The sequence below is a fragment of the Myodes glareolus genome, chromosome 12 (assembly GCF_982192425.1).
Source record: "Myodes glareolus chromosome 12, mMyoGla1.1, whole genome shotgun sequence".
In the NCBI taxonomy this organism is placed as follows: Eukaryota; Metazoa; Chordata; class Mammalia; order Rodentia; family Cricetidae; genus Myodes; species Myodes glareolus.
Genome location: NC_142037.1, coordinates 79,286,339 through 79,297,177, shown reverse-complemented (window position 1 = coordinate 79,297,177; position 10,839 = coordinate 79,286,339). Strand labels below are relative to the sequence as shown.

General features: G+C 44.1%; 1 long non-coding RNA gene and 1 other non-coding gene across 2 annotated transcripts; one reads left to right on the top strand and one right to left on the bottom strand.

The window, feature by feature from the left end:
* Positions 1 to 6,169: 6,169 nt before the first annotated feature.
* LOC146892155 (uncharacterized) lies at positions 6,170 to 7,891 on the bottom strand. Its single transcript, XR_015004732.2, has 2 exons — positions 7,836 to 7,891; positions 6,170 to 7,569 (listed from the first exon to the last, which is right to left on the bottom strand). It is a non-coding gene; the product is annotated as an uncharacterized LOC146892155 (long non-coding RNA).
* Positions 7,686 to 7,758, top strand: Trnaf-gaa (transfer RNA phenylalanine (anticodon GAA)). Its single transcript has one exon. It is a non-coding gene; the product is annotated as a tRNA-Phe (tRNA).
* Positions 7,892 to 10,839: the final 2,948 nt, after the last annotated feature.

The window sequence follows — 10,839 nt, the reverse complement described above, 5'->3', positions numbered from 1 at the left end:
AAAATGAAACAAGCAAACAACATATGAATTTTAAATCTTATCAAATTGGCAGTTGAGATTACAACTTCCCTTATTCTAATTAACACACTTAAAGTAACGGTTGACAGTGGGGCGAATACTGTTTTATCAGTGGAACATCTCTGTTCTAAGTTCAGAAACGGGGAAGCCCCATTATCATTTTCTCCTAGTTAAGTCAATGCTCAGAAATCAAGAACGCTAGTCTAGTTCTATGTGTTCCCTTGGTTCTAAATGCTGGGACACCCCCCCCCCCCAATGTCTGCTAGTGTTATGAGCTTTCCCTGGCTCCCATTTGCTGGCTGTTGACAGAGTTATGAAAATTAACCCCTGAAGGTGGGGACAAGGGCTAGTACAACTTTAGGCTGAGAGAGATGTGGAATATCCAGCAAATTAGGTTGAATAAACCTTCAAGAGTATCTTTTCCGGAAAAATAACATTGCATGTTAATTAATGTTATTAATTAATTAATAATGGGAATAATTTTGCCCTTCACACACAAATACATACACACACAGTAAGAGAGAGAGAAAGAACTGAATAACCATAGTTCAAAATATGAAGCGAATTTACTTTGTCAAAAATAAAAAACTTCCAGAAGAAAATGCCCATTTTAACTATTTGCATACTAGCATCTAAGCTTTTAATGCTTATAAAATGTGCATTTCCTTAAATTAATCTGCCTCAGGTGTTCCTATTGCCTGCATTACATTCCAAATATGTATTGAACCTCTGATTTTCTCTGCAAGTATTTCAGTTATCTAAAAAGAATAATGTATCACATAGCTGATATTAAGTCAGTTTTGAATTCTCAGGTGTTGTGATTGTGGTTGCTGAAGCCAAGGCACTAATCAAATGCCCTCAGCTGCTACAATAGTCTAATCACCATACTCTGACTTTACTTAGTAATTGTGAAGGTCGAAACAGAAAGCTTGATTCAGAAAGGACATTGAAAGTTAAGAATAAAAGAGAATGAAGATACTTTATCCCCATCCTGTGCCATGATAGATCATTGAGTTGACCTTGTAAAGTTAAAGATTCTGCTGGATGCTACACTGGAATCGACTCTAAGATCTGAAAATTCTGTGTTTGTTTTTAATTTTTGAAGCAGCGTAATTTTATTTAATTGTGTTATTTTTCAGTAAAGATGATGCTGTGGAATATTCTTTACACTATGCGAAGATACGGTACTGTGATTGGTCTAATAAAAAGCTAAACGGTCAATAGGCAGGATTTTCAGGGCAGAAGGAACTCTGGAAGAAGTTGGATGCAACTTTGGATTTTCTTATAAATATTTTCCATCTACAGCTGCGAAACCCTCTGATGCCTATCTCCAAGGGGTTATGGATCATAAATTAGTGCACACTTGTTTGCACAGAGAGTTAATCTAAGTTCGGAATAAGCATGATGCAGTGTGGCATCACTGATGGGTACCTGAGACCAAATTCTAATCCCTCTTCAGTCCCTAAATATATGTCACTGGGACTCATGGAGCTCTTTGGGCTTTCACTGATTGACATCGGAGAGGAAGGCCTTGCTCCAGCTCCCCTACAATTTCTTAAATATTGCACACCAACGGGATTGAATGTCAATATATAGTTATCATTTTACACTCTGGCAATTTCATACACACATCTTAGTCTGCTTTCAGTTTCTATGGTAAAGGCTATGACGAAAAGAAACTTAGAGAGGAAGGGTAGCCAAGGCAGGAACTGGAGGCATGCTGTTCAGTGGGTCACTCTCCAAGGCTTGCTCAGCCTGCTTTCTCAGACACCCCAGGACCAGCTGCTGGAGGGGGGCACCACCCATAATGGGCTGGATCCTCCCACATCAATCATTAATCAAGAAAGCTCTGCAGACTGACCAACAGGCCTGTCTGATGGAGGCAACTCTTCAGCTGAGATTCCCTCATCCCAGATGACCCTAGCTTGTGTCAAGTTGACAAACAGAACAAAAATGTGCAATTCCAGGAACAAACAAGTCAGCACAGTGTGCCAGCACCCTGAAATCTCTCAGAGATTCATTCCCGATTCAGAGATTTCATTCCTGCTGAGGCCTGAAAAACCTGGATTCAGTTCCTAGCAACAAAAGGTCACATATTTTAAAATGCAGCAAGTCTTTTCCTCCCTGCCAGAAAGCTGGCACCAGCAGAGTTATTTTGCCAGTCAGGTGATTAACGAAGGAGACAGGCCACCTCTACTGATGTGGTGTCCTGCTCCTTCCCTGCCCTTCCACCTGCATGGGACTCTTTGGAATTCGAACTGATAAAGTCTGCCTGCCCCCAGTCTGTCCCGTGTATGCAAATTAGGAATATTTCGCTTGTATATATGTGTGTGTGTGTGTGTGTGTGTGTGTGTGTGTGTGTGTGTAGCGCAGACTTCTTTGCTGACACCCTAATCTCTATTCTCCCCTGGATCCTAAAACCGCAGGCTAGGTGGAGCCATGGGGAAGAAGGAAGGATAACAACACAAAACCAGCATAATGTATATGTTTTTTTGGTTATTTTTTACCCCTCTGTTACCCTCTCTCAGCCCCATTTCTGTCATATTAAATCCTTTTCCCCCACCAAAGACCTTCTACATACATGACTCACCCCCACACCGTGTGTGTGTGTGTGTGTGTGTGTGTGTGTGTGTGTCCCACTAAACCCTGTTGAGTTTAGTTGGGTTGCTTGCATGAGCATAGACACAGGATCATTTACCGAAGCTTGGACGATTGCTTTTCCCCAGTGGCTACAGTCCTGGGCAGTGTATCTTAAGGTAAAGAACACTGTAGTCCTTTTTAGACAAACAAGCAAGTATCAATCATTCTCAAAGCAAAGCTGCTTTCTGGTCACTTACATAGATAGTCCCTGCAATAAGGGCAAATGTGCATTCTGACCCAGCCTGATTCACAAAAGAAAGCCACAAGCTGCTAAGAAAAGATGTACTTTAGAGTGCCCAAGCTTATATCGTTCAAGTTCTGGAACCCAAGTTTTCTGGCCTTTAGGGCATTCTGCAAAATGTGCAAAGGGGAGTTCTATCTTGTCGGATGGATGGGGGAGGATAGATTAGAACACACAAGCAGCTTGGTAGGTTGTTCTTGAGTATAATTTACTTCATTGTTTCTAGCCTGGTAAGTATACCCAGAGGGTTTATATTGATGTGAGTAATTGAACAAAAACAAAAAACAATAAGGTCTTCATCGACCCGTGGCTTAATGGCTTTAAATAAATTAACTTCTTTTGGATCGATTCAACACACTGGTGATATTTGCAATCTATTAACTTTCTAACATTCATCCCCTCAGCGGCAACTTTAACATATAACTTTGGAGAAACCATTTTGCAGTCACCAAGTGAAGGTATTGCTTTCGACACAGAGAAAACTTCAAAACTCATAGACAGACACACACAAGAAAATTTCTAAAAAAACAAGCTTGTGGCCTAGTCCTGAATTCTGGCTTTAAAATTAGACTCAGTGGCTGGATGTGGTGGCGTGTATGAATATCCTCAACACGTGAAAAGTTGAGGCATAGGGGCAATGTGATGACAACCTGAGCTGCCTCCAAGTTCAAGGCCAGCTTGAGCTAACTTCTCAAGGCCTGCTAAGCAAGACATTTATTAACAGAAACCCAGTGAACTTAGATTCCCAGTCTCAACCTGGGATAAAATTAATTTTTCTTTTGTAAGCCACACAATCTCTGTTTTGTTGTGGCTGCTCAAGCAGACAGATACAGCTAATACAGAAAAGTTAAGCATGTTGTATGTACAGTGTTTCTTCTGGGCCTCAGCTTTTGGACATACAAAATGTAGGATTCCCCTCTGTATGCTGTGAATACCGTTGGTTAATAAAGAAGCTGCTCTGGGCCTATTGCAGAACAGAGTAGGGCAAGTTCCAAGCAGATAGAGAAGGAGAGAGTAGGCGGAGTCAAAGAGATGTCATGGAGCCGCCACAGGAGACAGATACCAGACAGAACCTTACCGGTAGGCCACAACCACATGGCAATACATAGATTAATATGGGTTGATTTAAGATGTAAGAGCTAGCTAGGAATATGCTAGAGTCATTGGCCAAGCAGGGTTGCAATTAATATTGTTTAAGTGTGATTATTTGGGTCTGGGCGGCAGGGAACGAACAAGCAGCCTCTGGTTACACAAAACATGTGGATTGGGTTAAATATACCAAAGTTGTCTTTCAGTTCTAACATCAATGATTTTAACCAAAACTTTCTCCCTCTAGAAAATAGCCAAAAGAAAAATTTAATCTGAGTTACAACTTCTCAGGGAAATTATAAATCACCCAAAGAAATTGTATACACTTTACCCAGATACACCAATTGTTAGTATTTTTTTCAACTTTTTATGTCTACATGTATGTGTATCCTCACATATAAAATATTATGAGTTAATGTTATCCTTTGGTTTATTTTCTGAACCATTTGAGAGTGAATCCTCCTGAACAGGATCCTGTGCATTTCCTAAAGACAAGGTCCTATGGTCTTTGCTTGGCAATTGTTGGATGTCGCTCATGGTAAAATTCAACATATTTACGTCTGGCTGGATTCTCTCCAAGGGTGTGGGTCCTGGGGCACACGATACCCAAATGCTCTTCATTGCTGATCTTAACTCTGACGACCAATCCAATCCATCGTTGGACTTCTTCATGTTGTAGCTTCTCCTTGTCCCCCTGCCATCATTAAATCAACTATGGAGGGGATGTCGGAAGCTTTGTGTTGCTGGCCTCATAGAATGTCACCTGCGTAGGCTTAGCATCCACAGGTGACTCTTTGTCTCCCTTCTTCTCACCATCCTTTCCTTCCTTCTTTCTTTTTCTGAAACAGAGACTCATGTCTCCCATGCTGGCATTGAATTTCGCTGGGGATAATCTTGAACTTCTGATCCTCTACCTCCTGAATGCCTGGATTACAAGCATGTACCAGCATACATGGCTTCATGCAATACTAGAGATCAAATCCAGAGTTTCCTGTGTGGTTAGGCGAGCACTTTGAACAACTGAGCGGCATCCCTAGCCACTCAGTCACAGAATGAATCTTTACTACGATGCCTGGAAAATGGCCAGGGCCACCACATTTCACCCCTAGCACAAGTGATTTAGCTCTACGAAGGAGTTTTCACTCTGCCCTTACCACTAACCCTATTCTGTGTTTTACTCATCCATGATGCTCATGTTGTCCCAGTTTGGACCAATACGAACCCTTTCAAAGTACTCCTATATCCTTTTTACACACTTCCATCATTTTTAAAAAACTTTCTATGATAAATACTAAAATAAGAGGAAAATAAAGTGTTTGGATTTGTGTGTGAGTTTTGTATGTCCTATAAGGTCCTAGAAAGAAAGTAAAAAAGAAACTTAAGAACAAATAATTAATGACAGCAGCTTGACATTTTAACAGACACATATACAACACATTCTTTTTAAGTTGTATTAGTCTTAGATCTACTGGATAGCATAATAGTCTGTCCTGTTCCTTTAAGAGACAAGCCCCGCCCCTCCCTCTCCTGTCCCAGTCCGTTTTCTTCTCTCTCCCTCTCCCTCTCTCCCTCTCCCTCTCTCTCTCTCTTTCTCCCTCTCCCTCTCTCCCTCTCCCTCTCTCCTCTCTCCCTCTCTCCTCTCTCCCTCTCCCTCTTTCCTCTCTCCCTCTCCCTCTCTCCCTCTTCCTCTCTCCCTCTCTCCCTCCCTCTCTCTTTCTCTCTCTCTCTCTCTCTCTCTCTCTCTCTCTCTCTCTCTCCTCTCTTCCTCTCTCCCTCTCTCCTCTCTCCCTCTCTCCCCCTCCCTCCTCTTCCTCCTTCTCCCCTTCCATAACCAATATATATCCAACTTCACTCTGCACGGTGTGCCTGTCTGTCTTGGTCTCTCACCCACCACATGACTTCCCGCCTGGGACCCGGTCTCCGGTTTCTTTTCAGGCTAGAATCTCTGTCCACATCCCCATCCTTTTTTCAGATCTCAACTTCTTTGTCACCCGACGCTCCACATTTGCTATGCTGGCCCTTCTGGCCTCTGCCGTCTTTCCGATGAACCAATGTTTTCTCTCAAACTCAGCACCAATTCATCCCTGTGAAAAGCTCCCTGCGTTCACAGCTTTTTTCAGGGCTTGATATGAGGAAGATAGCAGAGCTCAGTCCATGACACAAGATTCAGAATCCGGAATGTGATTTTTTAAAACATTTTTTAAATTTTATTTTAATTAATTTATTTCTTTTTAAAAACTATCTTTTCTCATTTTACATGCCAACTTCAGTGACCACTCCCTCCCCACCTCCTGCTCGCCCCCCTCCCAACTTGTCTGAGAGGTTAAGGCTTCCCACGGGGAGTCAACAGAGTCTAATCCATTACTTTGAGGCCGACCAAGGCCCTCCCCACGCTATCTAAGCGGAGCTAGGTATCCCTCCGGAGATATTTTAAGAGGGGAGGCTGGTTAGCCAGAGTGCACCGGAGAAGCTCTTAGGGTCCTGAGTGACATACTTCCTCCAAGAAACGCTCCGTCTTTTAACCCTCCCTAAACCGTAACTGGGGACCAAGTGTTCAAATGTTCTAGACTATAGGGGACATTTCTCATTCAAACTACTAAGGTATCTCCCCAAGTCTTGGGGACCACTATGGAGTAAGGGGTGAAAAGCCACAGAGTGTGTTGCTACACAATTTAGTCGGGGCACACAGGAGTCACTGGAAACAGCGGCAGCTTGCGAAGAGTCTTTGCTGGAGTGTTTGAAGGAGAACGGGGAAGGTAGCGGACGTGTCTTTTCCTACCTCCCCACTCCATTCTAGGCAGCCCGATCTCATCTCCAGTTCCTTTCTTTTCCGTCTCTCCTCTCCTTATCCTCCGACCTCTTAATTCTGGAACTATCTAGCTGCCTGGATTTGGTTGATCTCTGTTTATTGTTTTTACAGTCAGGGAGCTCAGAGACTCGTTTGTAGAACGCAGGCTTCGGGGACGCGATGAAGGCTGCAAACACTCCCTTACTTTTCTTTTTTTTTCTTTCACATTTTAATCCATCCGTCAACCCAAATTGATTGCGATGCTCCCGGGTAAATGAAAAGGCCTCGTAAGTGGGCGGTCAGAGAAAGTCAATTGTCTTGAGATTAGTACTATTTAATTGGGGAGAAAAAGAAAACAGATGGAATTTCAGTAAGATGCCTGGCACGGCCGAACGCACGTAGTGGGAGCTTCCGAAGCCTGCGTGACTCGCGCAGGAACATCGAACCATCTTTCACGAACTGCCCGCGCGTTTGCTAAGCAGATTCTACGCCAAGAGTTTGGAACCGAGGTGTGGCAGGACGCGGGTCGCGGGGACTCTGCAAACGCCGCGCCCGGGTTTGGCCAGAGGACTCTGACCTCCGGGGATCCCACCACCCTGTCACGCAATAGCTCTGGGCAAACTCAGAGTCCGCAGATCGGAAACACTGCCGCACGGTGCAAACGTGGAATGGCGGGAACCCGCATCCCCGCTTGTCCCTGTGCTCGGGCTGAGCACCAAGCTGGTGTCTGGGAGGGACCAGGGTCCTGCTTCTGAACTTCTTGGCTGGGAAAAGCGAGACCGGAGAATCGTTACTGTGGCAGAACAAAGAAAAAATGCGGAACTGGGGTTAATTATTGACGGAACACGGGCGGGACGACTGGACATGAAGTACTCAGAGATAGCAAACCCGAGAAGGAGCAGACACAGCGCCGAAATAGCTCAGTTGGGAGAGCGTTAGACTGAAGATCTAAAGGTCCCTGGTTCGATCCCGGGTTTCGGCAGCTGACATTTAGTTTTAGCCACTTCCTAATATCCCTCCACCCAAGGGTTTCCACAAACCCCTCTCCAACTCGCAGACCTGGGGGTCGACCACCCGCGAGGCAGAATCGCAGCAGGCCACTTCCGCGTGGCGTCGGAGACGCTGTTGCGCATGCGCGACGCGCCCGGGTTGAGGTGGGGACGCCTCCGCTGCTCTGTACTGAGATGGTGGTCCAGGTGGTAGCTTGCTGCCTTCGGGGTCGGGGCATGGTAAATCTCATGCCTGCCTTGGGGCTGCGAAAGACGTGTCCAAATGTTCATTTGAGGTCAGAACTATGATAAAAAATAATGCTATTATAGTCTTTAACACACAGTAAAACGAGATGAGCATTGAATATTTAATTGGGGCCTTTAATGAATGAGTATGTACATGTGTCATGCCCTTTTTATTAGTCTGGGACCATACTTTCACCTTTTCTATGGATCATGCTATAATATTATCGTATCTCAACTTGTTTGATGTTTAAAACTTGACCAGAACTACAACTGTTTGGATTTGTCTCAGTTTCTAAGCCGATATGCATCTCCCACAGTCATCCTTAATACATATTGAGATCGTGGATTGCCCTGCTGATGAGTTCCTCACTAGAGGGTCTCTTAGGGGTGAGTGCAGACAACTGGAGACTGCCATTTGGAAGCAGGCCAGCCAGTGCACCACAGGGTGACATCAGACTGCCAAATGAGAGGTAGGGTCCTGGCAAGTTAGTACCATGCATTCCAGTGTGATTGTGACTACGCTAAAGTATGGTTGGTAGGCCCGGATATATTATCCACAGCACGGTGAGTAAACCCATCCCTGACACACACCAGGTCCAAAGCACCAAGAATAACGGGAGTCCCCAGTTATAGGGTCCTCTCTGGTTTCCAGGCATGCAGCTAGACATTGTTTATACACAATGCCCTTTGGCATGTCAACAATCCTTCAAAGTTGAAAACAACGTGACTATAAATGAATAAACGATGTTATTGCATGTTACATTGCAATTAACATTATTATTAGCATCGTATTGCATGTTATAGATGCTAGTCTTGCTCCTGAGACAAGCCAGCATGAGGCACAAGCCTGAGGCAACACATAAAGCAGCGCTCCCATTACACGCACCACGGATCTACGTAAAGAATATTATTAATTTAAATTTCTTCTTGAGAATTTCATACATAAATGACGTATTCACATAGTTTTCACCCTTTCTTCTCTCCCCTCCATAGAGAATTTTTTAAAATATTGTTTTATTATTGAGGCATTTGGTATAGGTATACAATACATTTATCCCCTGTGGTGGTTTCAATGAGAATAGAGACCATAGGCTCATCTATTTGAATGCTTAGTCATCAGGGAGTGGATTGAGAAGGATTAAACTGGATAGTAGGTATGGTCTTGTTGAAGTAAGTGTGGCCATGTTGGAGGAAGTGTGCTACTGGGATGGGTTGGGTTATTTCTCTCTCTCTCTCTCTCTCTCTCTCTCTCTCTCTCTCTCTCCTGGGGTGGGTTCTCTCTCTCTCTCTCTCTCTCTCTCTCTCTCTCTCTCTCTCTCCCCCCTCTCTCTCCTGGGGTGGGTTATTTCTCTCTCTCTCTCTCTCTCTCTCTCTCTCTCTCTCTCTCTCTCTCTCTCTCCCCTTCTCTCTCCTGCCGTGGGTTATCTCTCTCTCTCTCTCTCTCTCTCTCTCTCTCTGTCAGGATTGCTATCTCTTAGCACTTTTTAAACATTTAAGTGCGATCTTTGTGTGGTCTCTGGTGCTGACGGTTCTGGAAAGGCTGGGCTGGGGTAGCAGGACCTGTGAAGACCCAGAGGATGGAAATGGTGTCGGCTTGCTGGAATGACACTTGTCACGCACTGGATCTTAATGCTAAGTGCCACCCTGTGCTGCTGTCCTGATCTGGTAAAACCCTGACCAAATAAAATGTGGAGAGGAATGTGCTTATCTGACTTACAAGTTACAACAGTCCATCACCAAGGGAAACCAATGCAGGAAATAAAGGCAAGAACCTAGACGTAGGAAGTGAAGCAAAGACCATGGAGTTTCTGTTTCACTGGTTACCTGTTTGTTGACCTGCCGAGGAAGGGCACTGCCCATAATGGGTTGGGCCTTCCCACATCAATCAGCAGTGAAGAAAAAGCCCCTGTAGACATATCTGTAGCCCAGGGTGATAAAGCCAATTCCTCAGCAGAGATTCCCTCTTCCCCAGAGACTCTAGTTTGTGTCAAGATAATAAAAATTAACCAATAGCTCCCCAGCATTGCAGCTAGAGGTGACTAGAGGGGACCAGGCCTGCACTAGTGGTCCTGGTAAGAGTCCATGGCTGAGGGACATTGCAGAAAACTTGTGTACTCTCAGGTGTTTGCGCAGTGAAGAAATCATCTTGCGTTTCTCAGAATCTGTCTCTGACATTAAGTCATGCATAACAGAACATCTAGAAGCAAAGCCAACATCTTTTGCTGCCAGCTGCCATTAGATGAGTTAGAATGGGCATCACAATTATACTCCAGTAGTGCACAAAACACACACACACACACACACACACACACACACACACTTTTTGTATCTTGATGTAAACCAAAAGGTCTCTCTGCACGGCCACTCTCTGTGGATAGTCTCTATAATAGGGGAAACCAAACAATTTTTATCTACGTTCATTGTTGATGTCTGAAGACAGGTGATGCGGGGCACGGATGGCAGGGTGATCATTGCTGCTGGGCAACGCTCCAGCATTTGCACCTTGGAATCACAATTCTGCACCCTTTTGCTTTTAGTTTTAATAATTCTCACTATTGTGCCTGTCCCTTTGGAGCATTTTCTGTGGGCTTTGGGGAAGGTTGAAAATATATACAATGACAGCCTTCCACAAGTTAATACCAATCTGCTAGAAAACTTAGATAGTAACCTATGCTTAATAAACAAGGTATATTTGTTAGTCGGGATATATAAATTCCTAAGGTCTATGTAGGTTCACAGTAATACTTATCTAGCTTCATCTTTGCTCACTTTAAGTTTTAGATATTTGGATAAACTAAGTCATACAAAAAACCCTGCAATGTTCTGTA